The sequence below is a fragment of the Ruditapes philippinarum genome, unplaced genomic scaffold (genome assembly GCF_026571515.1).
Source record: "Ruditapes philippinarum isolate M1 unplaced genomic scaffold, ASM2657151v2 ctg194_1_1_1_1, whole genome shotgun sequence".
In the NCBI taxonomy this organism is placed as follows: domain Eukaryota; kingdom Metazoa; phylum Mollusca; class Bivalvia; order Venerida; family Veneridae; genus Ruditapes; species Ruditapes philippinarum.
The window spans coordinates 127,258-141,579 of NW_026853964.1; the positions used below are offsets into that span (position 1 = coordinate 127,258).

The 14,322-nt window shown below is 33.3% G+C and overlaps 1 protein-coding gene across 1 annotated transcript in view; it reads right to left on the minus strand.

Moving 5' to 3' along the window:
- Positions 1 to 14,322, minus strand: part of LOC132738523 (3-oxoacyl-[acyl-carrier-protein] reductase FabG-like) — a 104,870-nt gene that overhangs the window by 25,599 nt on the left and 64,949 nt on the right. The gene's annotated exons all lie outside the window — the stretch shown is intronic.

Consider the following 14,322-nt stretch of genomic DNA (forward strand, 5'->3'; position numbering starts at 1 on the left):
ATTAATCGTCTCAACATATTTAGATACTTTTTAAACAATCTAAGTTTAATACATCAAACATTTCAGATAAGGTCTGATTAGTCACACATCTAAATTAAAGCAGTATGTCTCCATTTTTGTGTATATTTGTTTCATAAATTTAAATTGTGAATGCCCCTCAAAAATACCAAAAACAAAAAGGAAAGACTGGAAAAAACGGGTATGTACTACAATTAAACATTTTCTCGGTTTCTAAATTTTAAAAAACGCTGTTTTAATTTAGGGTTTTTTTTCTTGCCTAATGTACTTCCTATCAACAGAAAATACATAAAACTAAATAAAATATGTAAATATTTTACTTTGTATACGCCTTTCGTAATGGGATAATGCTTTGAAATAAAACAGATTTCTCATATTTGGTTTTCACCCTTTGTTGGGTTTAACCCTTTATAATTCATAAAATACAGATATATTTTTTTCTAAAAGACCCCTTTTTTTTAAAAAAAAAGTGTTAAGAAATTCGAAGGGAAAATTGAATGTTAAAGGCAACAAATCTAACAATATTTGTTTTTTGTATTTTGTCTTTACTGTTAAACAATTCAACAGCACGATGGACCAACCATGTTAACGGTGTGATGGAGTAGAGGCGAACTTATGCGCCGCAACATATATCGGTCCGATTTCCACGCAGTGATCTCCCCTTAATTCATCGACGTTGTGTATCTTTTTTCTCGATAACGATTACAGATAGGCAGCGAGATGTTCCGAATTCCGAAACGCAGGTGTTCATACAAGTTTGCTTCTTTAAAAAGAAGCATGCGAAAGGTCTTTTTGCAGCTGTTGAATATTTGTTCATTTCGAAAATATTTGGAGATAGAAGAGGCTCCAAAGATTTTCCAATACGGGCATAAAGTATGTTAATCAAACAATATTAAATCCCAGATTTACATTAAAAGTGTATTAGCAATTGATTGGAATAAACAATATATACTGCTGCATGCCTCCAACCACAATATGGCAAGAAAATCAAACTTGAATAAAAATTGTGCCATTTTCGCCATTTGCGCCAAAAAAATCTCCATTGCGTATTTTAGTCATACCAGTAGCAGCAAATTTTCGGTACACCGTTCAATCGGTCACATGAAATAGTAAAACGCTATTCAGAAAACAAGTATCGATTTATACAGTTTAAAGGATTAAAAATGAAATGAATCATTGCTCGTAGTGTTATGTAACGTAAATGATATTTTCCGATTTTTCCTTGTACCGATTTGTTCATTTCGATGTTTATTTTCCTTTAGGTTAAGTCGTATTTTGAGGCGGAGCATGCGCATAACATTTTTTGTAGACTGATTCCGATGTTTTAAGGCTTAAAATACGATGCATTAGCTGCAATGTGATACGCAAAAATGGATGCCGCCAGCAATCATTCTCAACACTGTGGAGAGGTCTGATCAGTAAAACAGAAAGCGTTTTTCATTATTAATTATGAAAAAATATTGCTACCAAAAGGTTCATTGTGTATACTTTATTTGTTGTTTTATCAGACATCAACGATTATATTTATTTCCTTGAAGATACAAAAAACAAACTGCAAAATCAAACATGATTTGTTTCCTTTCGTAGAACAAAATGATAACGTCATAAAAAATAATTACCTTACCAGGAAATACTTTGCAATTGTAAATATTTGCGGTTTATTTTCTTGAAATACACCTCATTTTAGCGGAATTGCTATGGAGCGGAAAATCTGGATAAAACGAATTTCGGCGATGAGTAACCTCGGCTTTGGTGTAATCTTGATTTTGTTTACTTTATAAATATTTGAAAGTAATTAATGGATAACAGTTTCACAGTAATTTCATATTCCGATTAAGAAACAATCCTACACTTTGAAGGTTTATGATACAGTTAAGCTCTGACAAACTAGGCCGAACACGTATTATTGAATTTACATGGTCATTTGAACCGAGCATATTTCACTTTAAATGCTTTCATATTCTAAGACCATGTAAAGTTTAAATAAATCTTTGTATTTTCACCAAGGGCGGTCTTTATTTGATTACCCGCTTCTTTTCTATAGTATGTCAGTAGATGTCGCAAAATAAAGAAATAAATAAAGTAAAAAAAGCCATTAAGAAATTGTTCTCTCTGCCACATAAATAGTCTCTGTCTATACAGGATTATTGTGTTTCAAAAAATGTGTTTATGACCACAAGCACACGCACGAGTATCGAAACTGGGAAGAAAATATGACCACATTGATAAATCAAAGGGCTGCAAGCTCTGTGGTATTTTCTGATCTTTGCAATCTAAATCGCACTGTATATCTGTATGTATTTTCCTGTATAAGTTTATTTTTATATTTTATAATTCACCTTGCAGGGCACCGAGATGCAGCGACTGCGTTTGGATTTTTTACTATTTTTACAGTTCGAGTTTGATACATACGGAATTTTGCATGACTAGAGTTGCATTAAAATTCATTTATGTTCATTGTTTTTGACAGCCACACTTTATCCTTTTATCCTTGCATATCGTGGCTACTTCTTTAATAAAAAAAGTTGCCTCGACTGGGATTTGAACCCCTGCACCACGGAGATGCTTAACGAAAACAGCCTGAATAAAATCAAATAATTATAATTTTAAAATATCCATGCAGGGTTTGTAATCCCACAGATATATAAATCTTATATTTAGCTCCATGGTAATCCTTATTAATTTCGATGTATTTTGTTCACGATATACCTGTTGTTTAACATTGATGAAAATAATTTAGCGAAAATCTTTTCGTCAAAACAGTCCGACATGTATATATTCCACTACTCGGCAGTGTAATACGCTCTGAGGTATCCGGTAATCGACATCGCTAAAAATAGCATTTTAATATTAATCCGCATAATTGGTGAATTGACAATTCTATAAGCCAACGCTACCTTTAAACTGAATGCGTTGTAATTTGTTTGACACTTGTAACAAAATAAAAATATTTCTTTCTTTTACATCGCTAGTTTTAAGCTGTTTTGAGAACTACTTGTTGTTAGGTTTGTCGTGAAGCTTCTGTGTCAGAGATTGAATGTCAGCATTGAATTTTCTGATCTGCGATCAGAAAATAAAAAAACCTCTGTTTTCATGTGTCCAAAAAAAAAAAGTAAAAATGTTTGCCCCCTTAAAAATATACTACATGTACTAAAATCGCTCTAAAATATTAAGTGCGATACTATGGTGGAGCAGAGGTGACATAAGTACTTCTTTATTAATCTCGTGAGAACGAGATAATATCTTATTGTTACGAAATATTATGTCGTTTACACGAAATATTTATCTTGTTCCCACGAGATTTCTGCCTTGTTTCCAAGAGATATTATCCCGTGACCAAGAGATATTATCCCGTTACCAGGAGATTTTACTTCGTTTTCACGAGACAAATAGAGATGTGCACATGTCACCAATGTGCAGTCATACATGGAGGACATTTGCTATCACTGCATGTTATCAATAAAAAAACTGATTAAAGCACGCGCGTGTGCATATTATCTTTCTTAACCACTGTGTTTGCTATCTTCAAATGTATAGTTGGCATAAAAAAGTCGATCAGAGTGTTTTAAAAGAATTCCAGAAAATTTGAAAAATCGGGTTTAAGTTTGTTAACCAAGACTTTAATATTTTTTCAATTTTGCATTATAATTAGGTAATGGATGAAAAGGTCAATACGTTTGAACTGGCAAATAATTTGGAAATTTTACTCAAAATTAACACATTTTAAACAAGAGGCGATAAAAAATAGACTATTTTTTTTATACATAATACGATATGTAAGGCAAGCTTGATCATTAAAGATTATTTTAGCACCTAAAACTGACTTTTTAAAGATAAAAATTGCCATATTTGATGAGTGTTTCGGTAGTATATGCAAACATTTTCTGACGAACACCGTGACAGTAATCACAAGAACTCCTGACAAGTTGTCATAAGAACTCCATCCTTCGTGGAACAGTTCCTCTCCCGTAAGCTGAAATATCGATTTGTTTACCTCTAATTTACTTCGAGTTTGATTTGACTCGTATTTATCACGTAGGGGAATTGTTACAAGAATGATGGAAGTTATATGAGAGATATTTAAAAGCCGATCGTTGATTTAAAATGTTATTCTTAACTTGTAAATACAGAAAAACTCATGCGTTTAAACCATTATTTTATTGATGCAATCAAATATTGACAATATTTAGTTTAAGTGCAACAGTATTTTTTTTAAATGCTAGCCACTAAAATATGATTACGTTTCTCACGTCTGACATTTTTCACGACCCTCCCCAATCTCCAATGCAGTGATCTCCCCTTACAGGATTAGATCTCTGCCATCACAACATTTTCGTCAAGATTTTTGACGATATGAACTTTTTCAATTTTTATATTTATTTTAAAAAGTAAACACGGTTTTGCTAATGTTTCAAGACCGTTAGGTGTTAGATGTGAACTAAAATAAGAAATAATTTAGGAAACATAAATATTATGAAAATAATTTTTTAACAATTTTAATGCCGCACCGTTTATTTCCAAAACAATGGCCCCTCTCGAAAGAGAAATCATTCAAGTAATTATTAATTTTGACTCTACGCTTTACAGAAATGAATTTTTTTGAATCATATCGACATATTTGAGACCAGAGTTCAAGTTTTAATGTCGCTGTTTATTTACAGACAGGTACCTGATTACAGATAAAATATTTTTTCAACGATTTCTTGGCATATACGCCATTTTTACACGATCATGTGATAAGACTATCATCACGTAATTTGTGTGAAGGCAGTGGTAACTGGCCGTAGCGTAACCGGTGCGCGGAGTTTGGACCCTCCCGTGAGATACGATACGTAAGATCTTACATTTTTCACCGGTCTGACGAATCACACGCTACACCGGTGTACGGTCCTACCGTGTTAACACAAAAATATGAGTTAAACAACAGGTAATGAATATTATATAATAATAATTTAACATTTTAATAAATTTTGCTGGATGCATCTAATAAGCAAATCAAACATGTTTCAATAGTTAACGTATCTTCCAAGATTTACAATACATTGTAATTAAACACAGTCTATGAATAACTAACTCTTCAAATGTAAAATACGTACAGTCATTGTGTTGTCTCCCTTTAAACACACATTTTATCTTCCTTGTTATTTCAAAATATCTTCTGAACGTCAGTAATGGTTAAGTTACATAATATGCATGATTGTTTAATTGTAATTGTTGTACCAATTTTTGACGTTAAGGATATTTTAAGCAGACGTAAATTCATTTTAAAAGTAAAAATGCTATACGTTAATAATTTCAATAAAGTTTTTAATTCATAAATTTGACATAGACCGATTAAGATATTGTATGGCGAATGATTATGTAATTCACAATGAATTCTTAACTTTATGAGTTGTAAGAAGTTTTCGTTGCTCTCCCAGGACTGAGGTTGTACATTATTCTCATATGTACCCAGGTAGAATGAAAATAAATACTGAATAAACAAAATGTAACAGACGACAAATATTTTAAGCAGACGATATTTCTTTAACGAAATATTATTATATAACAGTTTCAATTGATCACGTGATTTACGTCTCGTATTAACGACCAAATACAAAAGCAAGTTGACATGAAATGAATATCACAGGGGGCCCACACAGTGTTTGGATGGTATATACTGCGTGATGGTGACCTTAAAATGAGATTTTAGTCATAACCTTATAATATGTATATAAATATAGACTAAATTTATATACATATTATAAGATTATGACTGAAATCTCATTTTAAGGGCCTCCTGTGATGAATATCCAATGGTTATGTTGAACTTATAAATAACTTTGCCATTGATACAATCTTTTTATTAGACTACCTCAGCTCTAGCGGTCACATTTTTGCCTCAATCATCATCAAACTTTGTCAGAATACTCATCTAGTTAATAGCTCGGATGAGTTCGAACATGGGTCATATCGGATGAAAAACTAGGTCACAGGAGCTGAAAATAGAAAAACCCTGTTAACACTCTAGCGGTCACATTTTTTGCTCAATCATCATAAAACTTTGTCAGGATGCTTGTCTAGGTGATAGCTCAAATGAGTTCGAACATGAGTCATCTCAGATGAAAAACTAGGTCATCAGAGCTAAATATGGAAAAACCTTGTTTACACTCTAGCGGTGACATTTTTGCCTCAATCATCATCAAACTTGGTCAGGATGCTTGTCTACTATATAGCTCGGATAATTTCGAACATGGGTCATCTCGGATGAAAAACTAGGTCACCGGAGCTAAAAGTAGAAAAAAACCTTGTGAACACTCTAGCGGTCACATTTTTGCCTTAATCATCATCAAACGTTGTAAGGATGCTTTTCTAGGTGATAGCTTGGATGAGTTTGAACATGGGTTATCTCGGATGAAAAACTAGGTCACAGGAGCTAAAAATAGAAATACCTTGTTAACACTCTAGTGGTCACATTTTTTACTCAAGTGTCATCAAACTTAATCAGGATGCTTGTCTAGGTAATTGCTCGGGTGAGTTCAAACATGGGTCATCTCGGATGAAAAAATAGGTCACATGAGCTAAAAATAGAAAAATCTTGTTAACACTCTAGTGGCTACTGTTTTCATCCAAATATCCTGTAAATTGGTCTGAAAGTTTGTTTTGATGATTTCTAGGTCAAGTGAACATGGGTCATCTCGGATGAAAAACTAGGTCACACAGCCCAAATATGGAAAAAGATTGTTTACACTTTAGTGGTCACATTTTTTACTCACCGCTGTGGGTTCGAGTCCCGACAGGGACTTTGGATTCTTTCATGTGAGGAAGCTATCCAGCTAGCTTACGGGACGTCGATGGTTCTACTCAGGTGCCCGTTCGTGCCTGAAATAATGCACGGAAGGGCACCTGAGGTCTTCCTCCACCAGTAAAACTGGAACGTCGCGATATGATCTATACTGTGTCGATGTGACGTAAAACCCAAAACAAAACAAAAACAAAAACATTTTTTACTCAATTATCATCAAACATGGTCAGCATGCTTGTCTAGGTAATTGTTCGGATGAGTTCGAACATGGGTCATCTCGCATGAAAAACTAGGTCACCGGAGCAAAAAAAAGAAAATACACTCTAGTGGCTACTGTTATTATCCAAGTCACTTGGAAATTGGTCTGAAAGTTTTGTTTTGATGATTTCTTGGTCAAGTTCGAATATAGGTCACCTGGGTACAAAACTATGACACACTGCTCAAATATGGATAACCCTTGTTAACACTCTAGTGGACACATTTTTGACTCACCTGTCATGAAACTTCGGATGAGTTCGATGGGTCAGGTGAGCGATCTAGGGCCATAGTGGCCCTCTTGTTATTATTCTTTTGCATTTGACAGTGTCATTTGATATTCGTATTATTTTAAAGTTACAAAATTGCTATGTTCAATGCGTTATTATACGTATTTATAAATAGCAGCATGAATTATTTTGATACTCTTCGGCTTAGTAATTATGCGTAAATCATTAAGTAGAGTGGAAATGTATTGAACAAAAATATTGAAGATAAAACTGCCCAATTATTGTCCAACAATATTGACTTGACAATCTTGCATTTCATATTGTAGCCGGTAAATTCATTAAACATAAAATTAAAATTATGTTTGACCACGTGCTCTTTATAGTCTGAGAAGAACATAAAATGATGTCTATTTCATATAATCATCTTTTGACACCAAGTTTCAAGTTTCAAGACACCTGTCATGCATAATATTGGGCAAACGACAGTATTTGTTTTTATGATAGATTTAAACTGATTGTAAAGTTTAATGTATCGAAATTTGTGTCGACTGAATTTTAACATATTTTTGCGGTGTTTATTTATTTCCTTATTTCACGGGCATTAAGTTACGCGGTATCACGTGGGATTTTAGTTACTCACAGAAAGTGTTTATGGATTTTTTTCTACTGGTCTAAAGTTTTGATTAATCTTTTTAAGTGATTTTTGATGCATATTACTAAGAAATTTGGTGCAATGTCTGGATATACCGAAAGCTAGTTGTCATTAAGGAAAACGTAAGTGTTAACAATTACTGGTTGGGGAGAATGTGATGGCTAATTATAACCATTGTATACAATTATAACCATTGTATACACACCGGTCTCTCAAATATCGACATGTGCCTTACGACGCATTACTCACCCCCAATTGAGGGTAAAAATGACTCCGACATAAAGAAGTCAGCGTAGGGATGACAATTTTATTTTATTTAACACAATACATCTTTCCAAGTGATTAAAATCGTTTATTGATTCCAAGGTTGTTTTCCGGAGTTTAATATTGCAAATGCAATTCATAGTTTGATTGTGTTACTATTTATTCAAATATTCAAAACTACTTTCACTTTCGATTTTAAACTAACAAACGACGAAATACTATCAAGCGTGTTGAGTAAAATCACTAAAGGATTGTCAGTAGGTGTGTTTGGTGCATGTTTTGAGTAAAAATGATGTAATGGCTATTTTGCCAACAGGGTAAGGACAAAGTTTAATTTTTCAACTGGCCCCATTTCCGTGTTCAAGCCACCATGTAAAAAGTAGTGCATTCCCATCATGCTTGGAGTGGTTTCTCACAGGTCAGTAGGACCGGTGTACACAATGTTCGCCATCAGCCATATGACGTCCTCGATATTTCCAATAGTTGTATGCGTCTTCGCGCACAAAGTGACGTAACATGCATATTTATAAGGTCAAATTCAAACCCACCATTTAGGTAATTGTTTTAATAAAGCGGACTGGTAGTGACGCAATAAAGTGAATATTAATGAGGCCAAATAAAGTTTGACACTAAATATGTTAGTATTCATTAGTCGCCGGTAGAAACCGGCGACTATATTTGTAACAGTTTAATATTATATCTATGGTAGGAGAAGGCCTTAAAATCTGTAAATAAAAGCATATCAATTACTGAACATTTAAAGACCACAATTGTTTTTCGGTAATCTAAAAAATTCTAACATACAATAACGTTGCTCAATGAAATGAAATATTCAAATATTGACATATTTAAAAGCAACATTGCAATTTTCATGAAATGAATTAATAACGTATCCCTATCGACCAGTCATTGAATTTAGGAATACTTTTACCTTTTTATACGTTTCAAGCGTTGCTATTTTATGATTGATAAATCATGAATGATATTTGAAATGACACATTGAAATTATTTGGTTGTTTATATCTTATGAGACCTATTATATTTCAATATTTTATCTAATTATAAACAGATTCTCCCTATACTCTTGTAAGAATCACGTGACTACACGTTGTATGTTATTGTTATAAAATCTTTTAATAGTAACAGATTGATATATTTTATATCATTAGAAAGGTCTGCATAATTTATACATTAGAGAATAAGTTTTCAAAACCTTTTAATTTTTATTCTTGGTAAAGGGTTAAACATGACCCTTTCTGTTGTCATCGTTCAATAGTTTAGTTTAGGTTGAACATCACAAAATAGATTTATGCTAAAGAGGCACATTTATTGAATCGTCGTCTTCGTTATATTCCGTCGATTTCCGTCGCGCGGTATGACGGTAGGGAGCCGGAATCGTAAAGAAAACTAATAAAATATCTTTTTGTTAATATTTTATCGAACTAAAAGGCAATATCGTTACGACAGGAGTATTGATTTCAATTAAATTATTTATTTTTTCGATAGCGAATAAAAATATTTTTTGATGCAGATACCACTTTTACGGTAGAATTGCATTGTTTTAAGCAATAATTAAAACATATATTTTTTTCAAATATTCGATAACCGTTTATTATTTGGCGGTAATTATCGGATTCTGAAGTATACAATACGGATTTCGATGTCTGGTATAACGGTATATGCATAAGGTAGAATTACAAGTAGAATTACAAGAATATCACTCACCTTACAAAATTAATCAAAATTATGAAATAGAAAAAGCTAGAAATGAAACACAATTTATCAACTTATATTTCATTTTGTTAAAAGAAATAATAAAAAATAGTTTTATGAAAACTGCAAAATGGATTTTCAAAGATTCGAACTTGGCCTACTAGGTCACATCTTCGTCATACTTACCACCACTAGGCCATCGAGCAATATTTATTAATTTAATATCGAGATCTATACTATCAAAAAAATCTTTAGCATTAATCATACTAAGTTACGTAAACTAACGAAACACCTCCCGAACAGGTCAATATTGCCAGACAATACTTGCTTATTTAATAATCATAGCAGTTCCGTGACAATGTTGCTAAGCAAGTTTGCTTCATATATGATGTTTTATTGTGAATAAACAGTTACTCAACATATTGTTCCTCTTTTCTTTATACGTGAACCATTAATTAAACTTATATTTTCTTATATTTATGATAATACAATCATTTTCTATCCGGCGACTTGATGCTTTAGCATCAAAATCTGTACTTGTCCGTACCTGTTCTACAGAAATTAGGAACACTCTCCGGTCGCTTTCGCTCCCGTCGAAGTTTCTAATTTCTGTAGAACAGCACGGATGAGCACTAACATATACATAGTGTAATAGTGTGGTGTAATAAAATGAATATTAATGAGGCCAAAAGTTTGACACTAAATATAATAGTTTTCATCCGTAGCTTTTCTACAGAAATTAGAAACATTCTCTGGTCGCTATCGGTCCCGTCGAAGTTTCTAATGTCTGTAGAACAGCACGGATGAACACTAACATATACATTAAGCCACGAACGCTGTTGTGTTTTCAATGTGTAAAGTGCGAATAACATCTTTTTCCACACGATATTGACTGTACGAAATGTACAAGTTTTCAAGTTTATTTGATTATCTCAGTATGCATACAAATACATAAGCACGAGAAAAAGAATCCTAAATAGATATAAAACCTTGTCTACAGAGGACAACATTCATTCAAAATTAAAAGATGAATTATTATTTGTTTGCAACCAAATTTCTTCTGTATATCAGCAGGTATATATATATACAGTAAATCGTACGTATATTAACGGTACCGTTAATATATATACCTGCGTATATATAAGAAAGACAGTACTGAATCAACATGTCTAGAAATATCGTCTGTCATCTTTAACCTTTTTCTTAACCTGAATTCTATTTTATTATATACCTTTAAATTTTCTCCCTAAAATACACGCCAATATTGAAGTGCAAATACGTTTCAACGGATAAAAATTACCGTATTATGTTAATGACAAATACGGTACCATATATGGAAGTGACAGACTATTTTTGACGTTGGTTCCGACTTGTATAACGTTGCATTTTGGAAACGGGAAATACGGAATATTATGTTGTAGTAGCTTTCTATATTTATATTTATATTATTATTTGTAATAACTGTTCAAGCAAAACATCATATAAAACTATAACAAACCGTTTTTTTCCAAATCGTTATGCAAGTAATGGTTCTGCAGAGTGCTCTCCTCTTTATTTTTTTGTACGGAGAATTTTCATTGGTCTAAGGTTTTCACACGACCAATGAAAATACTCCATATACGAATGCATCCGTTTATACATGTGTACTTTCATTTTGGATAGAGAATTTGGCAAATCGGAAAGACGGTTCGTTATAATATTTATATGATGTTTTGATTGAACAGTTATTACAAATAATAATAAAATTTGATTATATTTATATGCGCAATACAAAAACATATTCATTCAATTCGAATAAACTTCCGTTTAGTCGGTTATTTTTGACCAAAAAATCCAGCGGTCAGGTCTCTGTCGAGTAACACTTGCGGTGACTTCGAGATTAAATATCTTCTTATAACTTGAAATGATTGTAATGACATCTTTATTTTTAAAAGTAAACAATTCCCTACCATTTGGTACCAAGATATTGAAAATTGGTGAAAAAATGTTGGAGTTCATATTAAGAAGAGAGCTAAAAAAAATGAGCGGCGAGTTGCATACCTTAACTAAATATATATACTTTAATTTTTTAATGAAGGTAATAATTAAAGCATGTTTCAAATGAAAAATACCACATTTTACATGATTTTGAGAGGTAGGCGGGTTGTAGAGTGGGTGAGGGAAGCCCGGTGGGTAGTGACCAATCAACGCGCCGAACACCTATGAGACATACGCACAAATTTAATGGACTAAAGTTGTTTCTTGCAGAAATTTGTAAAATGTAAAAATCTAGAGATTTAATATATTTTGCACAAAAACTTTGTTGTATAGGTGTATGAATAAAAAATGTCAATTATGACCAATTTTAACACTGGTCACTTAAATTATGCCATTAACGTGAAAATAAGTGATGACCGGAATTAGTGATGTTGAGTATAAGTACATGTACTGGTTTCCTAGCAGTTTCCGTCCCGTAGCAGTTTTCAGGCCGTTTATCATTTTCGTCCAGCATAGTCTATTTTAACCAGTAAGGCGTCAACATTACTTCATCAATCAGAGACACATTTATTTCTATGCTAAACAGCATTTAAAATAGTACAACGATTTATGTTTTGAAGTTTTGCATGTTGTTTAAGGTTGGGAAGTTCTGTTTGTTTGATTAATAATATCTGTCATATTTTGCGGCTCGGATCGGAATATTCGTCCCGAGGTGACCCGCCCATTGGGCGGTAACGAGGCTTGCCGAGTTACCGCCCATGGGCGGGTGACCGAGGGACGGATATTCCGATTCCGAACCGCAAACATATGTCAGATATTTTTTCTTGCATATTCTACCATATTCCATTATATTTTAAATTCTTTATCTTTATTTTCAATGAAAGTTTATATCATTACAACCGTAACTACTTTCATTCAACAGCGTATGAATTACAAAATCATTCATAACGGTAAAATGACGTCATCTTTATCGTGCCATTGTACAGCACGCGACTCATCTGGAACCCCCCATGCCAGATGGAATTTCCGGCTTGGGTAAAACTAACGGAAACGCCAGTCTGATATGCAAGAATAATCCATCTTAAAATTGCTTTACGGTACTGAATTATATTCAAAGTAAAAAAAGGTCCAGAAAACTGCTATGAATTTTTGAATTAAGGTGAAAACGGTGTTACATTTCAGGCCAATATTCAAATTAAAAAGTAAAATGAAAGTGCAACATTAAACAAATGGCAATTCTGGACAGGTACCTAACTTTGTCCTGTCAAAGTTTTGTACCCCTCCGTAGACTGATTTTTATTTTATTTGTTAAAAAGTGAGATAGATTTGTGGCTGGAAACTGCTAGGAAACCAGAACTGTCTTCTTACAGTTTAATTGAGGTCAGTTAGGTTCAATTAAGTCGGTAATTAAGTAATCAACCAAACTTTACAGGAGTGATCAGTACCATCCCTAGTTATGCACATCACGGGCATGTTCGGCTTCGCTGCACAAAATTGCCACCAGAGCTAAAAATAGAAAAATCTTGGCTGCCCTTCACAGGTCAAACTACTGGTGGGATTACAACCAAACTTTACAGGAGTGATCAGTACTATCTGTAGTTGTGCAAATCACCGGCACGTTCCGCTTCGCTGCACAAAATGGCCGCCAAGGCTAAAAATAGAAAAATCTTGTCCGTCCTTCACAGGTCAACTACTGGTGGGATTTCAATGAAACTTTACAGGAGGGATCAGTACCATCCCTTGTTGTGCATGTCACCTGAATGTTCTGCTTTGCTGCACAAATGGCCATCAGAGCTATAAATAGAACAATCTTGTCTGGCTTTCACAGGTCAAGCTATTGGTGAGATTTCAATGAAACTTCACATGAGTGACCATACATAGTGACAAAAAACTTTCTAGTTTATATTGTCATTGTTATTATTTATTCTGCACCAGAAAGGTATCACACTTATCTTGGCGTATACTTTAAGCGGCATTATACCTAGTTCACTGTATACCATATAGGAAGGCGTTGATCTTTTTAAATTTATGATGTGTTTGAAAAACTTGAGTTGTACTCAAAATGTCGTTTGATTAAGCTGTATAAGTACTACGGGGCGAAAAATGTATGGTCGTTAGACGCGTCAGACGACAGGGAGTCGTTAAATTCAGTGACTTTACATTGTAATTTACGTTGGGCGGTCTGAAATAGTGTCGTTTATGACAGGAAGTGGTTTAAATCAGTGTGTCACTATTACAAGTATAACATCAATATATCTTGAAAACATAATTTACTTTCTAGAAGGATTTTTTATAACCAATTGTTACATATTTCGGACTTAATTTCAGGTTATCTTATTCTTGATAATATATTATTTGTGCCAAGTCATGTTTATTATTTGAAAAACCGTGATGTCAAAATGACTAACGGTTACCTACAACCGAAACTG